The 17,707-nt window shown below is 38.5% G+C and overlaps 1 long non-coding RNA gene across 3 annotated transcripts; it reads right to left on the bottom strand.

Annotated features, from left to right (window-relative positions):
• Window positions 1-478: 478 nt before the first annotated feature.
• LOC137195034 (uncharacterized) lies at window positions 479-17,409 on the bottom strand. 3 transcript variants are annotated; one of them, XR_010931058.1, is made up of 5 exons: window positions 17,303-17,409; window positions 16,287-16,369; window positions 15,729-15,852; window positions 14,241-14,322; window positions 479-742 (listed from the first exon to the last, which is right to left on the bottom strand). It is a non-coding gene; the product is annotated as an uncharacterized lncRNA (long non-coding RNA). The 3 variants fall into 3 exon arrangements; XR_010931060.1 differs by having other exon boundaries at window positions 479-727; XR_010931059.1 differs by lacking the exon at window positions 16,287-16,369.
• Window positions 17,410-17,707: the final 298 nt, after the last annotated feature.

Below are 17,707 nucleotides of genomic sequence, written 5' to 3'. Positions count from 1 at the left end.
ATATATTCCTGCCAAGTCCGTTCTGCTAGATACCACACTACACACTGCACCTTTAATGAATTTTAGGCGATGTTTGCAGTGGGAGTTGAACCCGAAACCTTTTACCTGTTACTGAGCTGTAAGCGGAGCACCGACAGACTGCTTTTGTGTTCAATTAGAACAGATATACAAAACAGAAGCGCTGCCATTATTGAGTAGCCTGTTGCATGTTTTGCACACAGATACAAAAGTGTACAGCATGTTTGTGTCTTTTCAAACTTTGGATTAGATTTTTCTAATGGGTCAGTGTTCACTTCTGAATGAAAAGAGGAGCTTTGTGCTGAATAAATGCACCAATTTACTTAAATTGAACAATCCAATTTGCCGTCTGCATCACCTTGTCAGCACAAATATATTTCAAAATCAAAACAGTGTTAAAATTGAAAAATGGAATTGACTTGGTCATGCAGCAAATTGTTTTATTTTTCAGAGTAATAAATAGATGTTCCTGCATCTAAACACAGCCTCTCTGTCTTTTCTTTTCCTCTTCCTCTCTGCCTTTTTATCTGTGTCTCTTCACTATCTGCTCGAGTTTCTGTCCTCTGGTTAAGAGCGCCAGTCGACAGACATCTGTCATCAGGGATCGGGATGTTTCTCACAGCCTCTTACACTTCCAACTTTCACTTGAGGGTCATCTGCACCCATCTAACCATCTTCCTCTGGAGCTTTGACTCAGGCCAGGTCCACTCTGAGGCAGATAAATCTGAAAATGTAATTTATGAATCTAACATTTGCAATCCACTCTTGTCTTTTATTTTTAGGTTGATCAACTTTAGCAGTTTTACACAAAGAGAATTATCTCTCTTTGTGTGTTGGAAGAAACACAAAAAGGATGTTTCTTTTCAAATGGTTAAGTGCAGGACTATTTCTTGGTTGAGACCAGTAACTTTCTGGGGTCTACTTGTTGCTGGCCAGTGGTCCAGACTAGGAAATATGGTGGCACATAACCCCCTGTAAAATGGCAATTTGTCATTTCTAAACTTAGTTTTTTGTGCAGATTAAGCAAACAAGATGTAAAATGTTAATTTTCGAGTTTTAGGGATGCTGGTAGGTGGATTTTGTTACTTTTGGACAGAGCCGTGCTAGCTGTTTCCACCTGTTTTCAGTCTTTGTGCTAAGCTAAGATAGCCAGCTCCTGTCGGTAGCTTCATGTTTAACAACAGACATAAGAGTTGTACCAGTTTTCTCATCTTATTCTCAGCAAGAAAGCGAATATACACATGTTGAACTTTTCCTTTAGGCTCAAGTCAGCTACTTCCAAATCATTCACAAAAGCATAGTTACCATTTGAATCAGTGTAAATAAATAAAAATGTCAAGGAAAAGACAAACGTGCACAATTTAGGATTATCCTAAATGTCCAAGGTATTACTGGACTCCATTATTTTTCTCCAGTCACCAGCACCATCACCACATGCCTTCCTGAAAGGTTAGTATAACATCTGAGTGAAGATTCAGTATCTGTCTGATATATACAGTCCTTGGAGGGAATCATGAAAGCACATACACCCTGGGGAGCCCACAAGAACCCATGAAGTTGACATGTAGTATGGACTATTAAACAAAAGCAATATATGTATGTTTGTTTTGGAGGTTTAGCTTCATGGCTACATAAAGTTTGTTTCCAAACACTGAGCATGGCCATCAATTCATGCTGTGTGATCATTATGTAGTAAATTTATTTTGGCAGAGAAGTTAAGCAATGACATCACCTGTATGCACCACGGGCAGCACTGAGGTACAGTGTTGTTTATCAATCTCTATTTCAGGACCGCAGAGACTGAGAAACACAGATAAACGTAGTGAAAGTCTGACATTCAGGCTCCTCTAGAACGATAACACAGAGCCAACTGAGCGGCCTGCAGGGAGACATAAAGAACCCTAACTTTCCCACTGTCCTTCTGAAATACAACATGTTTTTGGGAGATTGACCTCTTGCTCTGTTCAGAACACAGGCCCCAGCGTCATCCACTTGTCCCTGGTAGATTATTTAATTGGTCTCAAGAACATTCGCTCAACTGAACCCAGAGAGCATGTATGACAAAATAAATAATTTAATGTGAACGCATGAAAATGTTTTATGAGTGTCATGGCCTAATAAAATATCTCCACACATTGCCAGTGAATGACCATGAAACTTTGCACATTTGACATTCATGGTCCCCACTGAGGATGAACTCTCTGACTTTTCCTCTGCTGCCACATGCAAGTTACCATCTTTGGTTTTGACTGAAATATCTTGATGACTATTTGAAGGATCGCCATGAAATTTGGTACAGACATTTGAGCTCTCAAGAGGTTGAATCCTAAAGAACTTGCAGACCTTTTAATCCACCGGCAGGTCAAAGTTTTTACTTATGGAATGATGTATCATCTAAGTGTAGCTGTATGCCAATCGCTGTGTTGAAGAAGGCAGACAGCTGCTTCTGTGGACAGACGCTGAACGGAGGTCCAGTGAGAAGTGGGGAGGTTGCAGAGGTGCGGAGAGTGTGGATGGACTGTTGTGCTCGCATGAGATGAAGTTTCTTTTCCTCTTGTGGTAATGTGTGAGAGGAACAGAAGTGACTTCTACAGCTGAGGCATCGCTCTGGATTCCATATTTCTCTTTTGGTATTTGCCTTGGCAATGCTCGTCCATGACTTTGAGGGGGGCGGAGCTTCTGAAGGAACAAATATCAACAATCTTTCTCCCGAATGACTGACTCTACTTTTGAGTTGGTGTGAAATGCAGACAAATCCAAAATCCTGCTATTTTCAAACGGCAAATTCCGTCTAATCTCAAGGGGTTGAAATTCAAATGGTCTCAACATATAAGTATTTAGGTATTATTATTGTTGTTATTATTATTATTATTGATCAGAACTTGTCATTCAAATCACACATTGAAAATCTTGTTTCCAGGCTGAAACTGAAATTAAGTGTCTTCTTTAGGAATAAATCCAGTTTCTCCCTCAAGGCAGGTAAACACTTGATATCGACAACTTTTTTTGTCTTGTACACCACTGTACTCTGTATGTAAACATGTTTGCCTGTGGATGACACTTGATACGAACTAGTTTCAAGCATACCCTGGCCTTGCAGAGCCTCACATGTGGCAGCAGACTCTTGCACCAGTGATCAACCATGTATTTATTAATAACTTTTAACTGTGCAAAGTTAATTGAGATGACTTGAGTGATATCAGAACAGGATAGTTGACCAACGAGCAAATATTCCTAAACCATTGCACATTCCTTATGGTTTATATTTTTTTTAAAAATACTTGAAAAAACAAATTGCCTATTAACAAGAAAAATACAGACATAAAAATGTTCTTGACCAAAACAATTACATTCTGATTTTTTTCAAAGAACTCTTGTCAGTATTAAGAAAGTTGCTTTGCATTTGTTTTGAACATAAAACAGTACATGTGACATCAGATTTAAGACTAAAAAGTGAGCGAGGAGGCAGTCGTGCAACATACGTCTTCATCCTCCAGGGTGAGGGTGAAGGAGAGAGGCGGGAAACAGAGGGATACATGTAGAGAGAACGAAAGAGGACGCAGCCGGGAATCAGTTGAGCGTGACAAATATCTTCATCCTGCTGTGGGAGAGAAAGAGGGAAAGTAGGGAGCGGGAGAAAGAGAAAGGCTAAGAAAGGAGACAAACAAGATGGACAGAGAAGCAAGTGAAACAGAGAGGCAGAAACTTCTCAAGACGGGAACAAAAAGCACATTGATCGGACGTGTCAGTCAGAGGAGGTGAATGAAAGATGGAGGAGGAGGAGGAGGGGGGGAGATACTCCTGCTGTCTGGGCGGCAGGGAGGGAAACAGCAAGAGGAAGCGGGATTCAATCAAACCCTGTCAAGGTCAGTTTGCAGTGAATGGGCCTCTCCACCTGGCTGCTCTTTCACTGAGATGATGCATGCTGCTGAGGGCCTCATGGCACTGCATGCTGGGAGGGGCCTGTCTGCTCTAAAGACAGTCACTGAGACAAAAGTATACTCCTCTATGTTTACTGTAAATTCAGGAGAAGAAATCACATCATGTAAATTAAGATGCCATATCTACAAAGGGCAGAGAATCCAGATGATGAAAGTGACATTACTTTGAAGATGAAGTTAATCCTTTTATAATTAGAACCACTTGGTTTTCACTCCCTTTAATTAAAGGTTCAAAGCATTGTAACTACATGTCTTAGATAGGAATTCTATGTATTGTTTTTTTAATTAAGGGAAATGATTTGGCATGTCAATGGTAACTGGTGAGAATGTTACATAAAATTAACAATTATAAATGGAAAATAGGACTATATCTGCTGTCCGGAGACAGAAGACACAGTAGCAATGACATGAAGACCATAATTGGGAATATATACCTACAAATTTGAAGTGTGACATGATATGTACACATAAGAGCCAAAAGTACACAAAGGTAGTGCTATTGTGCAAAGTTAACTGTCCAATAAAAAGAACCTTAACTTTATCTGAACTTTAGAATCGTATATTTTGACACTGAGACCAGAAGTTTATCTTCCAAAAAAAACTTATCTTGTGTTTAAAGATGTTTTCAAACCTGTAGTTCTGGTCCAAATCAGTGGACGTATCACTAAAGGTCATGTGAGAATGTTCACTCCACTTAGTGATTAGTTCAGTCAGAGACAATTATATAAAGGAATTGACCATTTATAGCAAATGGTTATACAGTTAGATTTGGCGGAAAAGGCTCTGTTGTTTTTGCTGGCTCTGCTGATTGAACAGCGACAAGGATTCTGCTTAGTGAGCTAATCCCCCAAATAAACATACATGAACATTAATTTGTACTTAAAATAAACAATAAGAAATACCATATAAGAAGGAGGTTGGGGTGGTGGAGGGCGCCGCAGCATCAAACTTCTTTGGCAAGAGTGCAATCGGCTGAACTGTGATAGTGTCAGGTTAAAACGACAGTGTACAGCTGCATGAATGTGATTAGATGTTACCAGCCACACAGCTGTGGATGAGTCAGCAGTGTTGGATACAGTAATATGTTACTTTTAGCAGGAACAAAGTAATATAAACACGATACTAGTAGGGTTTTGGTAATATTATTACAGTTACTATGTTAAGTAATGTGTTGCCATCTGAAATTAAATCATCCACACCGCGCGCTGTTCTGCCACCAGAAAAACATATAATATCCCCGGAAGAAATGGGTATACTCCCATTATTTTCAGTTTATCAAAGAAAAGGACAACAACATAATAGTCAAGTGCAATCTATGTCTGGGGAAGCTGAGGGAACTCTCTACAGTAAGAAATAGCACAAGTAACCTGAAGAAACACCTGGAGGGGGTTCACGTCAGCACTAAGCTAAGTGAGAGAACCCCGAGAAGTGAGGAGGCTGGTGGCACACGACACATCGCCCACCACTGAATTCATAATAAACTGCAAAAGCTTCTGTGCTTCAATTACATGCTATGCAACATTACACTCTTGCATTTTATAATGCCTAGTTGTACTTCTGTGGTTATTTTGGTGAAAGTAATGCAAAAGTAGTTTAATAAGTAACGTGTTACTCTACACAGACAGTATTGTACAGTAACTAGTAATATGTAATATATTAGATTTTGAAAGTATATCACCCAGCACTGTGAGTCAGTGATTGTGAAGCATACTGAAGACAACTGAAGCCAATCAGGTGAATTAAGTGCAACTTCAGTGCTCTGCCTGAACTAACGCTATGCTCCATTAGTGTCTGAGGAATTAGCAAGAGAAAGATGGTCCTGAAGAAGCTTCTTTCTGCCCAAATATCAAGAAGGCAATGTACTTTGTTGCTAGTCCAGTTTGCGATTCATTCTCTGTCAGGCAGATAGCAACTGTTTATTTTGCTCATCCACATCCCGGCATGCAAAGCACACCCGGTTACAGGAGCCGTTTAGTTAAACCTTGTAGAGTAGGTTTTGTGTTTGAGGTCGGATCACTTTCCCACCACAAACCGCTCCAGAATTAATTTGTGACCTCCTCTGAAGGGTCTTGATGCAGTTGTTGTGGTCTGCACCGGGCTACAACTACTGTGTTCAGATGTGCCCCAACGATTGTATCAAAGGGGAAAACAAACCAGAGTCCAAGTCAACCAGCGAAAACAACGCAGGTTTGAAAACACTGCTCATCTGGGGAGTCGTGCCAAATGTCGAAAAATAAAAAATGAATGAGAATTTAGTCCTAAATAGTCACATCCCCTCATTCACTTTCCCCTCTTTTCTTTTAACTGACTGGAATAGTCTCATTTGACAATTAAAGATCTGTGTTTGTGAGTGTGTGGTGGAGCCGTTTTGAACAGTTTTTGTTCTTAAATCTGAGTAAACAATGAGAGAAAGTGAAGATCTACTTTACTGAAACAAAAACAAACAAACAAACAAAAAACCTAGATCTAGAATGATCCTGGAAGCTGGAAGATTCAGTAACTTTTGTTGTGGATTGAGTGTGTTTGTGTTTGTTTAGGATGTGTGAAGCATTTTGGAATGAAACTCCTCATTTGTGTGTGACTATATTTGTTTATGTGTGTGTGTGTGTGTGTGTGTGTTGCTTCAAACACAAGCAGTACCAGCCACAGTGTTTCTCCATGTGTGGTCAGAGTATCACAGACATATTTGCTGTCGGCTACTGTGTATAAATGAGTAAGCGCTTGTGGTCAAGTGTGTGTTTATTTGTTCATGAATGAGTCAATTAAAGTGGTTTCAACCAAACCATTGGGTTGAGTCAAACATGTGTCTGTGTTTTACATACAAGTTTTTATGTGTGTGTGTGTGTGTTTGTGCGCCATACTGGGCAAAACAACATATTTTAGCCAATTAACTATGAATCTTGTATTACTTTATATATTGACTGATGGTTTTAAAAGTATACAATAAGTTTTTAAATAAATTTCCAACATCTATTTAAAGCCCTTACAAGGAGAATTTCACCATTTCTGACTTTTGAGTGATTGTATCAAAAAGACACTGTGGCAGACAGCAATGCACGCCACTCTAGATTTCAAAAGTGCCATTTGCAACACAAACACTCCTCGTTAATTAAATTTTTGTATTTTTGGCCATTACTTTTTGTCAGTTTTGAAATGTACTTATCAAGTGACGATCTGACACGTTGTAAACTTTATTGGTAGAATTATTTCCCAAACTGTTCGTTGTAAATGCCTCATGTAGCAAGATTTAGTGAAAAAATACTAAGTACTGGTAAATTGCTAGATGTTATTTTCTTTTAAAGAAGAAATGCTCAGGAATGACAGTTTGATGCTCCAGCATGCAGGCAGATTATGTACCTTCCCTCTCATTCCGGTTTTCAAAAGACAGTCAAGTTTGACTTGACTTTATTTGGTAAATGTGTAATTCTGCATCATGTACCTAGTTTCCATCCAAATGTACCGCAAACTTTCACTAAATTTCCAGAAAATCCAATTCATGTGTGTTTCCCTCTACTACTGTTAGTACAAATATTAGTAGTTGCTTAATTGAGATAAACAATTGGTGGTGCTCATTCTGTAGTCTGGTGCTATTGGTGCTGCTATATAAATGTCTTCATCAATCAAAACTCAACAATAACAACAATAAAGCTAATTCCAGCTAATTGTCACAGGAGTGATTCATTTATTTATTCATTTGTTCTATTCATTCAGGCTCATTATCAAAGCAGGTAAAGTCTATCAAGTCAATATAATGTTGAGGAAATAAAGTTTAGATGGATTTATTAGCCTTCACTACCTGAAATGTCATAAAATTATTTTGTTTCCGATTACTCAGCACTGGCTGCAGATTACAGCAGCTATCAGAGGTTAAACCGGGTCATAAAGTAATGTTGAGGTGGAAGCAGTGTTGGTGTCTCAGTGGTATCAAATATAGGGTTCTCAGTAGTAGTAATAGTAGTTAGTGGTTAATAAGTTAGTTGTCAAAACAAACCATTGCAGAAAAAGAGGGTACAACAGAAAGATGTAATTAAAAGAGCAGCAGATAAACCTGATACGATGGAAAAGCAGATGGAAATATGACATTTATGTTTGTTTTCTATGTTCATTTGAGGAACATAACAGTCTCCTCATTAGTCATCACAGATCTGATGTTTTACATGACATCTATACTTATTTGTTTCTGCGGTCAATAAATGCATAAAATAATAGGTGTATTTGTTTATATTATTTCTTCACAGTAGGTGTTTTATGTTTTATAATAGCTTCACTATGCTAAACTACTGTTTCTGTCTTCTGTTGCTTACTTTCAACAAAGGCCTAGTGTTGCTGTAACGTAGCTATATTCATTGAGAAGTAGTTTTTTTTAGCTTCATTAGCTGCAATTTCAACACTTCCTCCAATCAAGTGGTTTAGATAAACTGGATAAACTGTTGGTTTGTTTACAACCTGTCTGATCGTCTGACTGGTCGTATTTCTTACTCCCTCAGAGTTTTTCAAAGTTGTGTCTCCATATTCCCAGATCTGTTATTTCAGTGAGTACAGTGTTATAATTAATAGAAATGATGGACAAAACTATGAAAACAAATTATAATAATCCAGAATCATCTTTTGAGTAGGATAATCAACAGCACATTTGGTCTTTCCACCTGTTTTCTCCTCACTTACGAGTACAAGATGAAGTGTATTCTGAGCTGTCAAAAGAGGGTTTTCCCCTCTTGCAGTCACAATAAATCAATTATGTGCTAATGGGCTGAAATATAAAATTTAAATGTGTATGCATGTGTTGCCCTGGATATCTGCCCTGGTGGCTCGGTGCCAACCAAAATCGCCTGCTGGCAGCCTGAATGCAGCAGGCCTGCCTCTGCCTGAGAGCCATTTCACAGGTAATTAGTGGACATAATGACTGCAATTCTAGGGGAAAAAAGGAGAGCGTGGGTTGCTCTTATAAATGCACGAACATAGTGATCCGCGCACAAAGGCAATTACACATGATTACACTGGGATAATGTTTTTTATTATTTCTCCTCCACACAGTATCACTCAGTAAATCTAACCAAAATATAGTATTTACAGCTTTTAAAATGTGAAAACATTAAGACAACACCATAAGAACGGATGTTTTGACCTTTAAAAACATGCTCACTTATAAACTTGTCTCCTTTTTTTAAACACAACCAAAATGTTCTCACTTTCACAATCTTAAACACCAAATACTTCTTTTACAGATAGAGGATTAAGAGCACACACAAACACAAACACACACTGAAGGATTTTCTTTGGCTGGATCTGCGTCACGGCATTACCACACACGCCTGGAATCACTTATGTCGCCACACATCCATAAACCAACACAGGAAAGACGCGTGGCACCACGAAACTACACGGTTCACCACTCAGGCCAAGAGCTCAAACTGCTTCCATACTGAACTCTGCACCAAGGGCGTAGGTTTGGTTTTAACTCTGTTAGGGCCATTTTTTATCGGACGGCCAAAATACTTGTGTATGTGTACTTGATCTCTATCGCTCTTCATAGGCACATGTGCGCACACACATACACACACAAAGATCCTGGCTCTGCTAAATGTTTACTTTACTGAATATGCATTTGCTGATTTGTCTGAAACCGGACTTGTATCACGATTTTTTCCCTGATTTAGACATTTTATTGATAGACTACTTAACTATTAATCTGAGACCAAAATTAATAACATAATAAAATAATAATAAAATAAAAATAACATACCATAGACTGTCACAATAAATGTTACAATAAAATAAATGTATAGACACCTGTAAGTAATGTAACTAGCTGCTGTAAGGTTTTCAAACTTCACCTGAGATTCTGTCCTTTCAGTTTGTGGATTTGGGCAACACAAGTCAAGAGTTTCACGACAGCATAGTAGTCTTGTTGCAATCTGATGTCAAGCAAATTTTAAACGAACTTTTGAAATGTCGCAAAAAACAAAAAAAAAGAAAGACAATTAATTAGGTGCGTTTCCATCAGCTGGCTTGGAGACAATAAACCAGGCAATGCAAAGTGTAGTTTCGTCAGAAGTTGGTGGTAGAAGGTGGTATGGGCTACATTATGCATGGCTGTAATAAACAGAGTAGAAGAAATAGAGGTTGCTAACCGGTAATAAAACCAGTCACCTTGGCCATCTACGAGAGAAAAATGGAGGGGCGATTCTAGGTTCAAACCTTTAGGGGGGCTCAGTCCCTAATGAGAATGTGACATGCATACAGTGCCTTGCAAAAGTGTTCAAACCCCCTGCTACATAACTAATTTCACTAGATAACAATTCAAATAAAGTTGTTCTATATACTACAAGTGTTGCTGGAGTTTTGACCTCTTTCACTAGATAACAATTCATACATTCATATTTTTCTATATATGATATTTTAATTAACAACAATAATACTTTTAATGAATTACTATTAAGTAACATGAGTTTTACGCCACAAAATATTTTTTAAGAAAAAGAAAAATGGAATATGCTGTTTGCAAAAGCATTCAACCCCTTTCACTTTGGCAAACCTCAATTTAATTAGGTACACAATGTTACCTTTAGAAGCAACCTAATTAGTTGGGTTGTTTATTAGTGAAGTGTAAAATAATAATGGTTCAGAACGAACAATCACAGATTTAATCTGAAGCATAACAAAACAAAGAAAGATGTGTAAGGTTCTGCTTCAATTCACTGTCCATTAATGACTGTAAATACACCGTAAGGCCCAATTCTATTGAAATAAGAAACAATGTGACTACTTTAACTAAAATAATAAAGTGCATCAATTAGCTCATTAGCTAGCAAATGTACAAGCAGACTAGGTCAGAGAGCTAACATTAGCCGATAATCTTTGAGCCAGCTAGAACTAGTCAGTTAACATTTTTTGACACTTCAGACCATGGAACTATAACCAGACACTTTCTTAGTTTTAAATAAACTTTGCTATAAATCTATGACCCATACAAACAGCTAACAGTACCCACACAGTTGACATTCAAACACTGCCATGTTTAAAATCTGAAATTAGCAAATTTACATGCAAGCTAGCTCAGAGATGATCTAAGGTTAGCCGTTTGCTAGCTAGCTAGCTTGTGAGCTTGCTAATAAAATTAATGCCTGAAACTACAGACAGTTAACATTATGGTTTGTTCTGAAATGTCAGTGTCTGATAACTTCTTCACCTATAAGCCTTACATTAAAATTACGTTGATACATCACCAAATACATTGAATCAACTGCACAGTAATAACAACCAATCTGATCCAACGTTCTCTGTCAGAACATTCAGCAGTTTTATTCATGGATGTAGCTATAAAGAGAACTGCAGCGTTGGAGGCAAGGCCCTGTTCATTCCTATGAAAGTTGCTCAGTGGCGCATGAAGCCAAAAAAGTTCAACTTCTTCCGCATTGCTTCTGCATCTGTTCTGCAAGCGCACTAGTGACTTTCGCCAGCTGAGCTAGCCCTCTAGCTAACTTAAATGAGGATAAAACAATTCAATCGTGCGGCTCTTCTAGACTTTTGAAATGTTATCAGACCGAATGGATCAAATTATGACAGTGAGATGAGTCATGAGTTGCGGGGTTCCTAAATTCACTACCTACCTAAATCTCACACATTCAGTTTGAAACTAGGGGTGGGGTGACTAGGAAGTGTAGAACAGTCGAGTATCAACAGGTCGAGTGTCCCCCATATCCTGCTCTTTCACTCTTTATCATTATAGCACACTTTTTTTGCAGAAAACACACAAACCTGGCAACTCTGCAGAGATCTTACTGTTAACATTACTTGGAGTTGTAGGGGCTAGATTGTTTGAGATCGGTAAAAGTACAGTAGGGACAATCCAGCAACACCTTGATGTTAGTAGGGACATGTCCCTTTTGTCCATACCCAAATCTATGCCCAAGCTTTGCACTGCTCAGTGTGAGATGTCAGATTACTTTTTTTGTAGTTTAAAGTTACCTGTTTTCACTTGTGTAGGTTTAATGTCACAGTTCCTCGTCAGTGTTTTCTTTTGTTCCTTAAAATTCTTCAGATATGAGATGTGGGTGTTGTCTGTGGACTACTCACCAAAAAGTGCTTTATCTCAACTTCCTTGCTAGTGAAAACCACACGAGATGAACCAGAGGCCCTATTTACACCTGGCGTTAGAAAGCGTCTCCACATGTGTCTCAAGTGACCACTTCCCTTCTCTATATACAAATAAACGTGTACATCATTTCCGTTTGCAAAGACTAAGTGCGTTGTTGTTTTTAGATGGCAGGAAGGAGCAATGCACTTAAAAGAAGTTTACAAAGACCTTGGCTTGCGGACAAAATCAAAACTCTTCGGCCCAAATGGAAATCAGACAACGTGTTTCATGTGTACTCCTTTCATGAGAATCCATTTTGCCTGTTCTGGTTGACTTCTTCTTGTTGTTTCACACTTTAATATGATGCTATTGGCGCACAAATGAGTATGTACTTCCACTTACGCAGAGGACGTCAGTAGACGGACCTTCACTGTGGCCCAGGACACATTCACGTACACACTGCTAAAAGAATGTGGTCATAAGTGGCCCAGACCACCTCCGAATGTGGTCTGAGCAATCAAATCTCAATGTGTCCTCAATATGTCTTGGGTGCATTCACACCTGTACTTAAAGCTGTCCACTTCAGATCATCCAAGACACATTTTAATGCCAGGTGTGAACAGGGCCATAGATCACCTATTTATGTTAAAAAAAAAACATTTTGCCCCTTCACCTCTCTGACATCACAAGAAGATGTGTTTCTTTGGGTAAACAAACCTATAAATCACATGTGGAAAGAATCTTTCAGGTGACTATTTGAAACATTTTCTGTCAATGAATCAATTATCATTTTAGTAATTTATGAAGTTAAAAATACAAAAAAGCTTGTTTCAGCTTGTTGTGTAAATGTGATAGCAATGTTACATGTTAGTCTAAATTCTTTATAAGTGCTCAAGGCATTTTTACTTAAAAGTCTCGACAACAATCCGCCGACACAGGACCTCGTACCATATCTGTAACATTTTCAACACGGCACAAGTCTGAACTGAATTGAACTGTCAGATTAACATTCAGGCTGCAGCAGCACAAGGTTAAACATGTACAGAGAGAGTTAACACACATTTTGTTTTGCCTTCTCAAATGGTATCATCTTTTAAGCACAGAGAAGATAAAATCACTTTAATAAATCAATTAATGAGCCTATTTTAAGATGTTGAGGAGTGTCTTTTCATGTTGGATCAGTCTTAAAACTATTTTTTTCTTTTCAAGAAGTTAAAAAAATCTTATGCATCTACAATGATAATGAGGCCAGCTGTCTTTCTCCTTTATATTCCTTGTCAATTGCATGAACTTAGTGTCCTGTCATTCTATGCAGACATTATAAAATAGGCAGCAGAGTTCTCTGATGAATTATGAAATTGCTGAAATGAAATTGAATTAAGAGATTTATTGTGAGAAGCAGGGCAATTCACAATGATAATTAATTAAGGCTTCAACAGCAAAAGAAGTAAAGATGCATCATTGATGCAGCCACCACTCAGTGTCGTACACCAGATGCCAAAATGTTTTGTATAGAGACGGAAACTTATGTCTAAATGACAACAGATGAATTAAGCCGATGATCTTATGGTGTGTTCAGACAGAAGGCGAAGCAAATTTTCTGACTGCTGGACTTTTTGTGTTAATCCGCCCCAAACAGCTGATAATCTAGCAACAGACACACCAACTGTGTTTGTGGGATTGTTTCTGTGTGTTTGTGTTCAATTCAGCTTCTGACTGAACTCAAAACTCAACAGAAACACCGGTTCTTTCAATTATTTCCTTCCTGTCTCTATCCTTTTCCCCCCTCTCGTCTCTGTACATTTATGAAGCGGCTCAAAAGGATTTTTGGGATGTTTCCAAGCAAAGACCACATTTCCCATAAATCATGTTGCTTCCTGTCCTTGAAACGATGCTACTACTTATCTCCCAACTCCGCAGTGAGTCAGTTTGTTTTTTAAAAAGCCACAAATACAAAAGCTGTGTGTGTGGACAGAAAGCTCCTCTGTTCTCTCCCAGAGGACCAATCAGCCGCACTGCAGCTGTGGGTCTGTACACACTGATGACAGCATGTCACACACACACACACACACACACACACACACACACACACACACACACACACACGGACGCGCACACACACACCCACACACAGACCTACCTATAGGCTTCAATATGCTCGAATATGTTGCATTGTACACATGTGCAAACACGTGCACACTGACCTCCGTGACCTGAGGGCCTCCCAGGAGATCTCAGCTGGACGATCTTGACCACCTGCTCCTCGTCACTGGCCGATCAACCACACTGAAAACACACACAGAATCACACACTGACCAACAACCTACTCACTGACTGCAATTCCATTTGTATGAAAACGTTTGTTACAACATGCACACTGTGCTACAAGCAGCAGCAATGTCCGTTTCGGTGTCAGAGGACCAAATGATTCAGAATTAATGATTTATAAATATCTCCTGCAAAAGCTGCCTTAGTATATCGCGTCTCTTCTCCAGGTCAAAACCACTGCTCACCAACCCAAATCTCAGGATTGCTTAACTCTAGTTACACTTCAGATAAATACTGAACTTGGGAAGACTGCCATGCACTACTTTGCACTTTATAAATTAAATTTTAAAACTTGAAAGTCTCTTCCCACTGGCTGATTTTAAACTTTCAAACTCAAGTCTAGTGATGTCTGTGATTGTTCCTGATGCTGTATGTGCTTTTGTTTGTGTAGCTATGTTTGTTTTCTTTCTCTTTGCTGTACACAAGTGTCTCTTCCTAAGAAAGATCTTAATCTCACCTGCTTAAATTAAGGTTACAGTATGTATGTTACACCAATCTAGGTTTCCCTTCACAAGCTCCCTATTCATGTTAGATCAGACTTTAATGTGCTACTAAAAACATAAAGTGCTCAGTGGGAATTCCTCCTCATACCTGTCTGATCTCTTTCAAACCTTGTGTACCATTATGCACTCTGAGTTCCCAGAATGCACAGCTCCTGTCTGTCTGCAGACTTAAAAAGTAGTCAACAGGCTGCAGGACTTTCTCCTATCATCCCCCTTTCTATGGAATAGTCTCCCTGCCGAGACAAAGTCATTTCAACTGTGTCTCCTAGAAACTACAATTAACTAATTGACAAAAGCAAATATGTTTCAGATGGCGCTCACATTATGTTTGTTATTGACATAATGAAGAAATGTTGTCAATTAACATATCTGGCAAGTCACTAAAATACTCATGCTGAACATATGAGTGTAATGTTCACTGACAACATTACAATATCTGCTCTCGCAATAAAATATCTTCCTGTAGAAACTTAACTTTTTATTAAACTTTTTATGGTTATGTTTCAGCACATAAAGCACTTGGTCAAGGTTAGGGAAAGACCATGGTTTTGGTTTAATACAGAAAAAAGTGACTTACAGCACAAGACACAACATGCTTTTTAACATTTACTGAAACCACAATCTTTTGCTAACTTTGGCAGAGTCCTGCACTTTGCACATCCACCCTGACTACCTACGTATGACTCTTGTGCATAAATGTATGCGAATCCTTCAATTGAAAATCATTGCTTTTGAACATTGTCTGTTATTACATTTCCCGGTGAAATATAATTGGGAAAACACATGTATAAATGTTATTTCTAGGGGTCAGGGTTAGTCTTTATAAAAACCAAAACTTAAAAATAGTTTAGTTGATTTTACTTTTAATAAGTTGTATTTTCTCTGGGCTAGTGTCCCCTTTTCTGTGTTTCCATGATCCCTCTGGCAGACTGGTCATAATGTCTCTTGAACAATCTTTGAGAATATTGACTTCTTGTTCTTCTTCCTGCTTGTATGTAAACAACAAACACATGCACATTCAATTGTAGACATTTCAACATTTTTCTGTCTTGTTAGTATTTCAGCATGGAGAGCAAAAATAATCAGTTAATACTGTGTTTCAGCAGGAAATCTGCTAAATGGCTCATGTTTCACTAGTCGGTTTGGCTTTGCATGTTGTCTTTCCATAATGTCTTTCTGCTTTAACCAAAATCTGAGCTATTATTTCTTTATAGGGAAATATGAATCTTGCTTGGTTTCTTAACTCTTCAGTACAATCCTGTACAGAAAAAAGAAACCACAAAAGAACCAAACACACAAACCCTACAGGTGTGAAAGGCCAGATTTATCTTTAAGGCAGCCAAGGAAGAAGGATGTGTTTTCTTGGACGTGATTTAAACTCAGAGCACCCATGGGTGACAAGTGTGTGAGCAGTGTCACCTGAGGCAGGCAGATCAGGTGAGGAAGACCCGAGGTAAGGTTAGATAAGTAGAGGTCAGGTGAGGAAACCTTTGCTCTGAGATCTGCATTTTCAACATACCAACAGACAATGAAACTGATTTTAGAAATGATTGTGAACTCAAGCTAAGGATACTCTGTATTCTAACATGTTAGCTTTAACTTTCACAGATCTTTGGCAATGTAACAAATAAATTCCAATATGTCAAGAAACTCAGTGTCTTCAAATGATGTTTAACATCAAATACCTTGATTATCTATTGACCATAAAGGATAAAGAAGACAAGAAAAGAGATGAGGAGGATATATGATTGACTATACAAGATGAAGAAAGTTTGAGTTTTAAAATAAGATACAGGACCTCTACTCATGTTATTGGGTATGATTTAAATACTGGATGCTACTTTTGTTTGGAGGCAGTTTACATGTTCAGGCAGTACTGAGCCTGGCATTTGAGGAATGGTGATGCGCAGGAGGCAGCCAGGTTAGATGTCAACTCAAAACAAGCCCAGATGTCAGGAAATAGATCGTAATACTTTCAAAGCCATGCTATGTTTTATAACTTTGATATCATAAAGAAATTTCACTCATCTATGGACGATATAATACAGTAGCTTCTGACTCTTCATGGACATTAGTGGAAAAAAGAAAAGCTGACACAGTTTAGACTTTCCCATTCAGTCATTCATCTTCTAAACAGTGACACATTCCTCAGTGAGTCTCCTGGATATGCTCAAGACAATAACTCTCAGCTTGAATCACAAAAAATCTTTCAGTCTAGTTATTTTACCCACAGAGACACATTTGTCTTGATTATCTAACTCAAAATACAGTAAGTCGTTATTGAATTGCATAAATTGGGACCTGATCAGTCTAAGAGGAGCACACACTTGAGCCTGACTGATCTTTCGTAAATTCCCCTAAACCAGAAATATTCGATAATTTGTGTCCCTGGAGAAAAGTTTTGTGGACCATTAGCATTTCAAATTTGAACTTACCTGAAAGAAAGTGTAGTCAGGTGAAGAGAGGAAGGCTGTGGAAGGTTAGAGGTGGTCAGTTGAAGACGATAAGCAGCTGCAAGTAATCGTCTCCCAATTACACAACATTCTCGCCTCTAAGGCCCGAGCTGACTCGGCTAACTACACCTGTAATTTCAGTGTTGAGATGGGGGGGGCCGTTCCTTTCATTGACACCATGCTGTGTGTGTGTGTGTATGTGTGTGTGTGTGTGTGTGAGTGTGTGTGAGAGAGGGAGGAGAGTCAAACTGAAATGTCATCCAGCAACGTACTGATTTGGACAATCATCAAACATATTACTCAAACATTTCTTTTTCTGGAACATAAAAACACACCCACACGAACGCAACAACTTTTAAGATTTCTAACAGCCCTATTTTTAGTCTG

This window comes from Thunnus thynnus, chromosome 13 (genome assembly GCF_963924715.1).
Source record: "Thunnus thynnus chromosome 13, fThuThy2.1, whole genome shotgun sequence".
Classification (NCBI taxonomy): domain Eukaryota; kingdom Metazoa; phylum Chordata; class Actinopteri; order Scombriformes; family Scombridae; genus Thunnus; species Thunnus thynnus.
This window is presented reverse-complemented; position numbering and strand designations above follow the sequence as displayed.